The sequence below is a fragment of the Neophocaena asiaeorientalis genome, unplaced genomic scaffold (assembly GCF_003031525.2).
Source record: "Neophocaena asiaeorientalis asiaeorientalis breed wild unplaced genomic scaffold, Neophocaena_asiaeorientalis_V1.1 scaffold132, whole genome shotgun sequence".
Classification (NCBI taxonomy): Eukaryota; Metazoa; Chordata; class Mammalia; order Artiodactyla; family Phocoenidae; genus Neophocaena; species Neophocaena asiaeorientalis.
Genome location: NW_020173393.1, coordinates 501,452 through 511,937, shown reverse-complemented (window position 1 = coordinate 511,937; position 10,486 = coordinate 501,452). Strand labels below are relative to the sequence as shown.

The 10,486-nt window shown below is 45.8% G+C and overlaps 1 long non-coding RNA gene across 2 annotated transcripts; it reads right to left on the bottom strand.

The window, feature by feature from the left end:
- Positions 1–1,071: 1,071 nt before the first annotated feature.
- On the bottom strand, positions 1,072–10,040 carry LOC112400912 (uncharacterized). Of its 2 annotated transcripts, none has more exons than XR_003003481.1 (3): positions 9,851–10,040; positions 8,665–8,735; positions 1,072–1,142 (listed from the first exon to the last, which is right to left on the bottom strand). It is a non-coding gene; the product is annotated as an uncharacterized LOC112400912 (long non-coding RNA). The 2 variants fall into 2 exon arrangements; XR_003003482.1 differs by lacking the exon at positions 9,851–10,040 and adding an exon at positions 9,561–9,660.
- Positions 10,041–10,486: the final 446 nt, after the last annotated feature.

Sequence of the window (10,486 nt, the reverse complement as noted above, 5' to 3'; positions counted from 1 at the left end):
CCGACCACCCACCGGGACAGCTTGGCCTGTCCACCTGAGGGGCCTCCCCTCCTCTCTGAACCAGGCCCAGGCCCCCATCAGGCAAGTCAGGCAGCAACAACGGCCAGCCCCTGCTTCCCAGGTCACCGCCATGCCACCACCCTCTGACCCTCGTCTTTGCCCACAGCGACACGCTGTCTTATCAAAATCCTCAAAAAGCTCTTGGGCTGTATTGGAGTCTTCCTGGCAGAGTCTGTACTCACCCTCTGTCTAGTCCTTCCGCCTCCCCCCCAGACCCCAGCACAGGTACTCAGCGACTTGTTGAAAGAATACCACCGAGGTACAACAACTAAGTTTGGAGATGAGCATTTTCATCAACCAAAGAGGTGAGAAATGTTCCCGCAGCTCATTTCTAAAAGCACCCTGAAGGCAAAATGTGAATAACTGCTTCCTTGTGGGAAACCTCGTGAAATCTCACACAGACCAATCAAAAAGTACCAATGACTCAATTAGAAGACCCTTGAGGAGCTCTAACACAGGATTCTGAATAGAAGCACATACCATGTTTACTCTGATTTGCACAATTCTGTCCTACACGCAAACACTGGCCCCAGCATTCCACCTTTAATCTAACATTTCCCTTTAATCTCTAACCAAGACCAACGTTTACCAAGGAAGTGGGTCACCTTCGTTCCACCTCTGCGATTCCAAAGAGGCCTGTTACTGAAATCAGAAACCTAGCAGCGGCTGGAGACTCCAGTTGCTTCTAGAACATGCTTTATTTAAATTGATTCCCGAAAGTCACCCTGCAGAGAGCTAGCCAGCCGCCCTCCGTCATGACACTCACATGTAAAATTTACTGTCGGGACAATTTCCGACAGGTCGGAACACCTACACAGACACACCAAGGGAAAGCAAATCAAAAGATTTCTGTATAAATGAGGTTCATCCATCAAAGGTGCCAACCTCTCCAAACGGAGGACTGTTAGAGCCTCGACTCGTAAGCCACACTTCACTGCACTGAAACAACAAGAAAAAGAAATTCCAATTTCCTCCTGTGCTCTGGATAGATAATACGAGATTTTTACTTACCTTTGGAGCGAGTAGAGATATCCATGCCCTCCACCACCTCCTGTTCTGTTTTTATTTCCTCTTCAGCCAAGCTGAAACAGAGCAAATTACGTTCACGTTTAGGTAGACTGAGAACTTGCCCCATGGGGGCGGTTATTTAGAAATTCTAACAACAAACCCACATTTTTCAGACAATCTTCCAAGGGTAGGGGGAAAGGAACCCACACCTTGATATCAAACAAAGTGTTAAGAGTCCTATAGGAGTGTTTTTAAACACTAGCTTGTTCTTGAAGTCAAATTACTATTCCAGTTGTCATGCTATTGGAAGATGCAAAAGGCTTTTTTAAGACACACAATTACCATCTACCCCCATGGACCAATGAAACCCCAGCCTTCAAGTAAATCAGTTTCTCACTGTTAACACTGGGTTCAGGTTGGAGGTGGTTTTCGGGGTACCTGGAGTTCAGATCTCTGAATTCTGCAAGGCAAAAGGTATCTTCCCAGACCTCCTGGTGAAATCTTACTATTTCCCGACGAGGCAGGAACATGAAAAAATATATAGGTTAAAGCTACAAAGTAGAAAAATATGCCCAGGCTAGAAGCAAAAGGCCTGGTCTCAAAACATTCAAACTACAGCACTTAGCCCAGGAATTAGGACTGGGGTCTCCACACTCCCAACCCCTGGGATATTTTCCTCCCTGTAGCAGGCATGGCTTAGAGAAAGCATTCAGCACTCTTTTGAGCTGTGACTAATTACCCCCACCACAAAAGTGGAATGAGGAAGGATTATTTAAAAGACAGGATGAGAGTTGGGGGTTGGGATAAGAAGCAGGGAAAGCAGGCCCCTCCGCTGGTGGGCCAGCCACCAGAATCTTCTTTCGCTCTCTCGGCTGGAACTCCCCACTGAACAGGGTACAGGCCATTCCCTATCTTCCCCACGGACATACACACACCTCTCAAGCCAGGCCAGGAAAAGTTCTGCTTTTCTAAGTACCAACAGTTTGAGGTGCTGGAACTTTCCAGGCATTAGGCTGATGACGAAGTGATAAGAACCTGAGCAATTATTCTAGATGCAATTCCATCGGACTGTGGTTCAACAAGAAGAAATGGGGTGCATCTCCAACTGAGATGGCTGAAATCTTCCACCTGGAAGACTCAAAAACCAGGACAGAGGGGACGCTGCTTAAGGCAGGAAGGATTAGAATGTCCCTTCTGTGTTTCGTGGTCTGGGACTGTGACGAGACAAAAGGTAAGTCCCAAAAGTCCTGGAATCTCAGGGTCAGATGGAGCTGCATTTAGGAGAGTTCCGTATTTGATGGGACTAGATAGAAAGGAAGAGATGAGAGCTGAGAATTAAGTTAGAAGAACTTAAAGGCCTCCAACTTCACTGGTCCCAGCAGAGAGAAGAAACAGAAAGGCAGTGTGCTTTCAAATCAGAATGTTAACACATTTAGGTCTCTAATATTGAACCCCGTTGACAATTTCATCCACACTACCTTTTGTAGAGAAAGCCTGGGACACAAATCACCAAAGAAACAACAGACGTGTTGTCACAAATGGTTTTCATCAGAAGACATTGCTTCTGAAATTTAAACATGTCACTAACATGCACTCATCCAACCGTGATTTGTGGCAGGTGATTTTAGCACTGATACTTTTTACTCCAACTTAAGAGGCAAACAAGCTCAACTCAGAAACACACCCTGCCTGCAACTTACCCAGACTGTCCAAATGGATACCGCTGATGGTTTTTTGCTTGGGGTGACTGGAAATAAGTTTTAACAGAAAGCCCCATGCAGCCCGTTCAAAGAGGGGGAGATGGTCAGCCTCAAAAGAACAAACAGCAGCCCTGATCTTTCCAGCAACTAGAATTCTGCTCCCCTCTCTAGCATGAAGTATGTGAAACCCTAAACTTCTTGAAACCGATCCCATATTTTGAGTGATGGAGAAAACGCTAATCTGGGATCCAACCAAAATGTTTGGTAGTGAAAAGAAACAATTATGCATTACAGACTCCCCCAAACCCACTTGAAGGATTTCTGCAGCGCGGAAAACATTCAAAGGTGTATAGATCATGGAGTTGGGCTGCATTCAAGAGGACAATTATATGGCTTGTAACAGCCTAGAGGAGGCTGAATACTTCAGGCAGGAAAGCTGCTGAGAGGCTAAGAAAATGCAAACTAGCGATGGGGTGGCTATATGCTGCTGAGTTTATGCTGCTGAGTTTAAGATAATTCTGGAGCAGAAAAGAGGGAAAAGAAAGTTAAGCTGTTTTATCTTTCCAAGTATTACAAAGCGGGCGCCATAATCACCTAACTGTAGCAACAGCACCACCAGGATTTAGCCAAGGATTGGAAGGACAACAATTTCAGAAAACCCATCTTTTTCACAGATCAGCAAGCCACCCTTTCAAAGGGAACCCATGCATGCACATGCATGCACACATACACACACACACAATAACTTGTATTTGACTAAAGGAAACTGCAATGTCTATGCATCTAGAGGAAAAAAAATTTTTTAAACTTCATTTACAAAAGCAAAGACCAGAATGCAAAATTAGTCATTTTGAATAGCCACATCTAAAGGGACTTCCTCTTTTCTACACCACTGATCTCATTTTTTTTTTTCTTTTCTGGTTTAGTGTTAAGTACTAGTATGTTATTAGGGGGGGAAAAAAAAACTATGAATATTACATCAAAAGTGGTGGTGAGAAAAGATTTGTACCTGTCTGAATGCCCCACAGATCTTGGTCAATTTAGGTTAAGAACTGTTCAGCCATTTGGAGGGGGGAAAAAAAAGTCAAATAATAATTGTTAAAAAGAAAAAGCAGCTGCGTCTAAAGAAAAGACTTTGAACTCTCCTCATTAACACATTAAAGTCTATTAGAAAATACACAGCATTTTTCCTTCCATATCTGCTAGCTTCCAGCAACCCCAATTATTTAAATCCAAAACAATGGAACAAGCGGCCCTTGTTTCAAACTGACATTACTTTTTCTTTTTTTTTTTAAGGTCAGCTGGGGAGGCTGGGGCCCGCTAAAGGAAAGGGTAAAATTAGCTAAAAAAATCTCACCCCAACAGGACAATACACCATCAACTAGTTGTACACGTTGTATGTTCCCACCACCGTCACCTCTTGCACTCACGGGTTCCCCTAAGTCACTTGCCCCTGGATTTCACAAACTGATACATTTCAGGAAATTAAAGAAGAAATAACAGGCGCCCGCCTGCACATACAACCAAGACCATCCCATCCCGTCCCAGAAAAAAGAAAAGATTTCTCCCCCAATGCCTGAGCAAGAAAACCTCTGCTTACTTCTTCACCTGCATGCACTGGAAAAGAGCAATTAAAAGTTGCACGTGAACTGCACCTCCAGGATGTTTTAAGCCTTCTGATTTTTAATTCTGAAGACTCAAGGCTGGTCCGTAAATTCCCAGGAATCCCATCCCCTCAACACTTCCAGGAGAGAGAGAAAAGAGAAAACATCTAGTTTGGACACAAAACTGCCTGGAAACACAATGCCCAGATATTTCTTTTCCCCAAGTGCCCCTACTTGACTGTTAACCAAGAATATCTAACCCCGCTAGAATATATAACCAGCATGCACAAGAGTCTGGGTCTACAGCTGAGGATCACACAGCAATTCAAGAATCATGCAATCATTCAAGAGGACTTTTCCTTCAGCTTTTTACTTTCATTCAAAATACCAAAGTGGTCCAGGCTGTAAGAAATATTTCATCCCCAAGACACAAACATCTTTCCTCTTCTAGATAACAAAATAGTGAACATTAAAATCAAAACACCATGCTGCCCTAAATCTGCAATTAATTTCTTTAAAAATTGGGGGGAGGGGAGGGAATGGTTAGCAGCTTTATATAAGCACTCACCTAAAACAGGCAGAGTCATCGGTAGCTAAGCTATTTATGCAGGATTCTTAAAATGGCGTCTGGCAACACTGCCTCATTCCTGTATTGAAGCTAAAATGGTAGCAGTTTGTTCAATAGCTGTAGCTCTTGCTTAAGCAGCCCTGCTAGTTTCAAAGCCACCTTCCTAAATATCAGAACTAGGAAAAGCTCAACCAAAGGACACCAACAACCCAACGTTTAGAAGCTGGAAAAAAAAATCTGCAGTGACAGGGGGAGTTTGTTAAGTCACAGGTTCCTAAGGAAAACCCTTCCCTTTCAGATCCTCAGCCTTCAACGTGAGGCTCTAAAATGAGTCCCCCTTGCCCTCGAATTAGGTGGGTGGAAGGTGAGGAATTAGGCAGCCCTGTGGCATAAAGTGCAGACAGACAGGTGTCTGTGCAAACAACCAAACTGTTAAAAGGGTGCAGGCTGGGCGGGGAGGGGGGGGTGGGGAGGAAGCCCATTCCCCCTTTCTAGTAGATGAGAAACCAGCTCTGCATCCCTACCAAAGAGTAGCTAGGGAAAATGAAAAGTGCTTCCAGGGCAGCAGGCATCTGAAGGGCTGCACCCCAGCCTGAGGCCAAAGTCAAATAAAAAGGCTGTTTAATAAGCCTGAAAACGGCCACCAAACACCCAGCCAGTCCTAAGACAGTTAACCTCAAGGAAAGATAATCCGAGTCTGCAGAGAAGAAACAACAGGAAAACGTCACCCTCAGCCAAGACGCAGGATACTCACAAATTAGATTTTTGTCCACCCCCAACAGAGCCCTCAAAATTAACCATGGGTCTGGCAAAACCCGCTTTCACAGGCCAAGCTAAGAGCCTCGTAGTGGATAATGTAATTTACTGTTACAGGTCTGCATGGCCTCAGAACTCTCCTGGTGCTGCGGGTGGAGAGTTTCAAGGTGACTGTGAGCTTCAGGAGAGAAAGGAGGGCAGAGTGCCCAAGGCTGCACCAGGGCAAGGACGGGCGTCTGGCTCCCGGCCGGCCGGTAGGTAGGTAATCTTGATGACGAGGGACAGGCTGGCAGCCCAGCTTGCTGCAGTGCTGAAATGGCTCCTGCCTGCTTGTTTATCAGTAAGCAGAGTGGGGTGGAGGGGGAAGGGCGTCCATAGCCTTAGCAACCTGAAGCCAAGGGTGAATCCTTCCTTGTTTCTGCCTTTGAGATCAAGAGCAGGACTGCTACACAGATTCCCTTCCTCCTCCTCGGCTGTGCGGTGGCCAAGGCACTTTTGCACGTATCTTTCTTTTCAGGGTCAAACCAGAGGCAAAGCCAGACCTAGGGCTTCCCAGCTGAAAAATGTTTGTGGCCTCTGCCCAGGAGAGAGAAGGGGGGAAAAGGAGGCAAAAGAAACAAAGAGATCACACATGTGAAGTGGCTGGACTTTGGAAAAAAAGAAAAACCTACCTTTCCCTTCAGGGTTTTCTGGGCTGCTGTCACCCCCTCCCCTTTTTGAAATGGTGACTCATTTCCCCCCCCCCCCATTTAAGACCTGAAGCCATTTCCCCACTGTTCTCCCGGGGAAAGAAAAGGGGGAATGTTTTGTTTAAAAGAAAAGGGGTAACAAGAAAGAAAGAAAGGAAAAGAAAAAAAAAAAAAGCTATTGTTTTCATCCCTAATTTATAATCCAGGAGGCCCCATTGTTTCTTTCTGACTCAAATCTTTGAGCTGTTAATTATAAAAGTAACTGGACTCAGCTCCAGAAGGCAAACCACGTTCCTGAGCAGCAATTAGAAAAACTCTGTAGAAAGTTTACTGAGTGATTATATATAATTAATTCCTAGTTACAGCCGGAACACTGACCATTTTCTGGCGCTAATAAAAGCAGTTCCTCCTGCTGCCCCACAGGAATGCCACTTAATTTCCCAAAGCAGAAAGTGAATCCATCCTGGAGGGGCTTCAAGGAAAAAAAAAAAAAAGGAGAGGAATCAAAAGCTCCAGTGTGTCTGTGTTTGTTCCTTGCAGCTGTGCATCCTCTTTGGGGGCTGAAGAGGCAGAAGGAAAAAGGAAAACAGCCCAATGTTCTGTTCCTCCCTCTGCAATTTACAAACGTGGCAGAGAGAGGACCATCTACCTTGATGTAAAAAAGAAAGTGGGGGGAGGGGAGATGCCCTAGGCATGGAACGTAGGGAGACGCTTCAGCTCCACGGATGTGCTTTTCCTAAAAGGAACAAAGATGGTAGAAATTTCCAGAAGGCCCGCTCTCGGTCCAGCCACTGCAATTGTCAATCTGTAACCTTTTCTCCAAGTCTATTGGTTCAAAAGCTGGAGAGAGAAACCCCATTGGGCTGCACCGTGAGCCTGCACTGCTGTCCCTAGCTAGTCCTGCTGCAATGCAGACATTTATTTTTTTTCCCCCTGAGTGAAACTGGAAAACAATGCTACCTTGAGAGCCATTAACTTTTACAGACTCATGTTTGGTGGTGCCCCCAGGACCATAGGCAAGTGGCTGGCTTGCTCCAGGGCTGAGAACTTGCTGGGGCTGCACATGTGAAAACAGATCTTGGCTTTGCAAACCTGTGGGAGCCATTTTAATGCAAGCTTTTGGAGGACAAATGCCTTGCCCTTAGGTTTCCTTCCAGCCCAACAAATGCACCATTATGCAAACACTGACAGCACCAAAGCAGGAGTCTTGTGATTAGATATTGCTTTCAAGGAGGCCACAAGAACCTCAATATGTAATTTCCATTTACAGCCAGGAGATAAGAACAAAGGAACAAAGCTAAGCCTCTGAACTTTCTTGTGTGGGGTAGTAGCAGGCAAGCAGTTCAGTTCGAAGTATGTTACATCATTAACGGCCTGTCCTTTTACTCTAAGAAGCTGGCCTGTCTTGCAAAGACTTCTCAGCTTAGAATTGGGTACCTTCCTCATTATTAAATGAGCCCTTTTTCCAATTGGTTCTCAAAGGTGGGTTGCTGGACACCAGTTTAAAAGAAGAAAGATTATTGACTCCATCAAGTTGGCATAACACAGCAACCGAATATACTTCCAGCATTTACAGTCCTGCTGGATTGGTCTCCAGGCTGGAAATTTATGCAGTGAACTTCTAGGGAAATGCTGAAGCAAATGCTAAACAAGAAGCTACTTTTTTCACTCTGAAGTTCTAGCTGCAGCCTTAAGAGATCAGGAGAAATGTAAAAAGTGAGAAATAAATCAGAAGTAAAGGTAAGTGTACACATACAGATGTGTGGGTCAGGCTTGGAAAAAGGCCGGGTCTGTTGTGTATGAGTCCTGAATCAAGACCAAGTTTGGTGGTGGGTGGGATTTTTACAGACATGTAAGTATCTTAAAACATAAGGACTCACACCACCACCCCCAGCTCCTCCCCACCCCCATGTTTAAGGCTCTGTGACTCTTAAGACCAAGCAGTTTCCTTACATTTCACAAGCAGATCACCTACCCAGAGTTTTCTATCTAATATCCAAACAATCCCAATTCAAGGTCTCCAGTCAAGTCACAATGAACTGAACGTTTCTTCCCCTGAGGGTAAACAGGAAGTATCTTCAATCCTAGCCCTAGGTTATCAGGAAAAACAGTGGATTCAAACAGTCACCTAAAATCAAGACACTATGAAAAAGCCCTCCTTGGGTTCCTGCTCATAAAAAGCCCCCAACGGCTGGAGCCAAGACCCCCTGTTACAAACAGACCCCAAATGTTCGCCAAACTCTTTATACATGGTCACAGAAATGGATTGCTTTACTTACCCAACAAATGTTCAAGCAACCGTCTCATTTTTCCACAGTTAAGAAGAGAGAACAGGCTGGCAGATTTGGGACTTGATCAAAAAGGAAATTTTTTTAAACAGTTACACGGGATTATTAAAAACACACACACAACAACAACACAACCCAACCACTGAATATGGAATGCTGTCATGAGCCACAGACGTGATTTTATTTCCTCTGTACTCTATCACACAGGAGGACAGAGGATGACACAATGTAAAAAAAAAAAAAGGGAAAGGAAAATGAAAACAAGGAGAAAAGATACATGAGTCCACTGAAAACCATGCAAGAGGAGAAAACTAAGGGATTCAAAAAAAGACTCCTCTCCCCCACCCCCCATCCCCATCCCTACTCCAAAAACTTCCTCCAAAGCCTAGAAAACACTTTCAGAAACATTTGCTGGCTGCAGGCTGGCTTTGCAGAAGAACACTCTGTATCAATAGAAGTCAGGAAAAAAGGCTGAACAATGTAGTTTCAAGTGAAGAAACCCTGTAGGAAGAGAAAAGACCATGGGGAGTCACCACCACCCACCTAGGCCCCAGGAGCTAGGATCTGTCCTTAGCACTGCTCTGCTGAGGGCTTGGTTCTTTTGCAAACACACGTCCTCTCTGGTCAGAACTGAGTCCAGCCTTCCCAGCACCTCTTTGGAGAGGTGAACTTGCCTGCTTTGCTGTCTGCCATGAGCTCTCCTTGGAGGGGAGCCTGCTTGCTTACCTTCCATTTTCTTCCCCCAGCAGGCATGTGACACAAGAGAAGACAAGAGTGCAAGGGGGAGGGGGGGGGAACTGGGCAGAGAAAGAGAGAGAGAGGGAGAGAAAAAGAGAGAGGAAGGAGGGGGGAGGAAAAAAAAAAAAAAGCTTCTTTTTTGGCAATACCAGGATCTAGCTTCACACTCTTCTAGAAACACCATGTCCTGGTGGAAGAAAAGGTGTGCCAGGCCCTTGCCAGTTTGCAAAACCGAGCTCTGGCTAATGGCTACTTAGCCATGTGACCCAAGAAAGCAAAAAAAAAAAAAAAAAAAAATCTCTCTAAACAGTTCCAAGTTAACCTAAGTGCTGTAGGGGTGACTGTGGCACAGCCAGCCACAGAGAAATCACACTGCTCGCCCACAATGCGGATGTCTCAGAGGGAGGGGGAGAAAAGATGGTTAAAAAGTCGAGCTTACCTCTGTGGATGCATTGTTAACACTGTGTAATGTCAATACTTATAAAACATGGAGGACAGGCTCCTAGTTCTCACAGAAAAAGGGTTTGGCACTTCGGCTTGATGATCTGGCCGCCTAATAAAAGCTCATCCCCGATTGGCTGCCCCGGCAAATCGGAGTGTAAGGCGGCCCCGGATTGGCTGAAACACTTCCTGAGCGATTATCTTTGTGAGGCTCTGGTGAGCAAGAGCCATCCTGTGCATAGAAAAAGACAGGCTAAGCTAGGCCTTTTGCAGCAAGAAAAACTTAGGACAGGGGCCCGCAGTCGCCCTTCTCCCACACCCTGGCTAGATTTCGCGGCACGAGCAAACCAGTGCAGCCAGCCTGACCTGCTCCAGCAAAGCCTGAGGCCCAGAGGCCACAGGCAAGAGAGTTTTGGGGGTGAGCTGCAAGGGCTCACCCTCATCTGCCCCCACGGAAACGGCCCTCTCGCTGGGAGGAAGGCTGGCTCTTTTCTAGAACAATCCAGCAGAATGTGCTCCCCACCACCCGCGGGGGGCGGGGAAGTGCAGCCAAAGAGCAGGGAGGCCCGGCAAAACAGCCCAGGGGGCAAGAGAAAGAAGAAGCTGGAGCCAGGCCTCTGAGGCGAACCGGACG